Below are 2,500 nucleotides of genomic sequence, written 5' to 3' on the forward strand. Positions count from 1 at the left end.
AGCGGCGAGCGGCGGACAGCGAGCGAAGCGAGAGGCAGCACCGTCCCTGCTATACGAAAGCCCCATCCAGCCCTGTGCCACCCGGGGGGTTCCAGGGTGCTGAGATGGCTGACGTTTTGCTCCGCTCTCGACGGTCACCGCGCAATGCAAGAACAGGCCAAAAACTGGCCAAAACGGCCCAAAAACGGGCCAAAACTGGCCATTTTTGGCTGCACGAGCGAGCGGCGAGCGGCGGACAGCGAGCGAAGCGAGAGGCAGCACCGTCCCTGCTATACGAAAGCCCCATCCAGCCCTGTGCCACCCGGGGGGTTCCAGGGTGCTGAGATGGCTGACGTTTTGCTCCGCTCTCGACGGTCACCGCGCAATGCAAGAACAGGCCAAAAACTGGCCAAAACGGCCCAAAAACGGGCCAAAACTGGCCATTTTTGGCTGCGCGAGCGAGCGGCGAGCGGCGGACAGCGAGCGAAGCGAGAGGCAGCACCGTCCCTGCTATACGAAAGCCCCATCCAGCCCTGTGCCACCCGGGGGGTTCCAGGGTGCTGAGATGGCTGACGTTTTGCTCCGCTCTCGACGGTCACCGCGCAATGCAAGAACAGGCCAAAAACTGGCCAAAACGGCCCAAAAACGGGCCAAAACTGGCCATTTTTGGCTGCACGAGCGAGCGGCGAGCGGCGGACAGCGAGCGAAGCGAGAGGCAGCACCGTCCCTGCTATACGAAAGCCCCATCCAGCCCTGTGCCACCCGGGGGGTTCCAGGGTGCTGAGATGGCTGACGTTTTGCTCCGCTCTCGACGGTCACCGCGCAATGCAAGAACAGGCCAAAAACTGGCCAAAACGGCCCAAAAACGGGCCAAAACTGGCCATTTTTGGCTGCACGAGCGAGCGGCGAGCGGCGGACAGCGAGCGAAGCGAGAGGCAGCACCGTCCCTGCTATACGAAAGCCCCATCCAGCCCTGTGCCACCCGGGGGGGGTTCCAGGGTGCTGAGATGGCTGACGTTTTGCTCCGCTCTCGACGGTCACCGCGCAATGCAAGAACAGGCCAAAAACTGGCCAAAACGGCCCAAAAACGGGCCAAAACTGGCCATTTTTGGCTGCACGAGCGAGCGGCGAGCGGCGGACAGCGAGCGAAGCGAGAGGCAGCACCGTCCCTGCTATACGAAAGCCCCATCCAGCCCTGTGCCACCCGGGGGGTTCCAGGGTGCTGAGATGGCTGACGTTTTGCTCCGCTCTCGACGGTCACCGCGCAATGCAAGAACAGGCCAAAAACTGGCCAAAACGGCCCAAAAACGGGCCAAAACTGGCCATTTTTGGCTGCGCGAGCGAGCGGCGAGCGGCGGACAGCGAGCGAAGCGAGAGGCAGCACCGTCCCTGCTATACGAAAGCCCCATCCAGCCCTGTGCCACCCGGGGGGTTCCAGGGTGCTGAGATGGCTGACGTTTTGCTCCGCTCTCGACGGTCACCGCGCAATGCAAGAACAGGCCAAAAACTGGCCAAAACGGCCCAAAAACGGGCCAAAACTGGCCATTTTTGGCTGCACGAGCGAGCGGCGAGCGGCGGACAGCGAGCGAAGCGAGAGGCAGCACCGTCCCTGCTATACGAAAGCCCCATCCAGCCCTGTGCCACCCGGGGGGTTCCAGGGTGCTGAGATGGCTGACGTTTTGCTCCGCTCTCGACGGTCACCGCGCAATGCAAGAACAGGCCAAAAACTGGCCAAAACGGCCCAAAAACGGGCCAAAACTGGCCATTTTTGGCTGCACGAGCGAGCGGCGAGCGGCGGACAGCGAGCGAAGCGAGAGGCAGCACCGTCCCTGCTATACGAAAGCCCCATCCAGCCCTGTGCCACCCGGGGGGTTCCAGGGTGCTGAGATGGCTGACGTTTTGCTCCGCTCTCGACGGTCACCGCGCAATGCAAGAACAGGCCAAAAACTGGCCAAAACGGCCCAAAAACGGGCCAAAACTGGCCATTTTTGGCTGCACGAGCGAGCGGCGAGCGGCGGACAGCGAGCGAAGCGAGAGGCAGCACCGTCCCTGCTATACGAAAGCCCCATCCAGCCCTGTGCCACCCGGGGGGTTCCAGGGTGCTGAGATGGCTGACGTTTTGCTCCGCTCTCGACGGTCACCGCGCAATGCAAGAACAGGCCAAAAACTGGCCAAAACGGCCCAAAAACGGGCCAAAACTGGCCATTTTTGGCTGCACGAGCGAGCGGCGAGCGGCGGACAGCGAGCGAAGCGAGAGGCAGCACCGTCCCTGCTATACGAAAGCCCCATCCAGCCCTGTGCCACCCGGGGGGTTCCAGGGTGCTGAGATGGCTGACGTTTTGCTCCGCTCTCGACGGTCACCGCGCAATGCAAGAACAGGCCAAAAACTGGCCAAAACGGCCCAAAAACGGGCCAAAACTGGCCATTTTTGGCTGCACGAGCGAGCGGCGAGCGGCGGACAGCGAGCGAAGCGAGAGGCAGCACCGTCCCTGCTATACGAAAGCCCCATCCAGCCCTGTGC

This window comes from Musa acuminata, unplaced genomic scaffold (assembly GCF_036884655.1).
Source record: "Musa acuminata AAA Group cultivar baxijiao unplaced genomic scaffold, Cavendish_Baxijiao_AAA HiC_scaffold_514, whole genome shotgun sequence".
Lineage (NCBI taxonomy): Eukaryota > Viridiplantae > Streptophyta > Magnoliopsida > Zingiberales > Musaceae > Musa > Musa acuminata.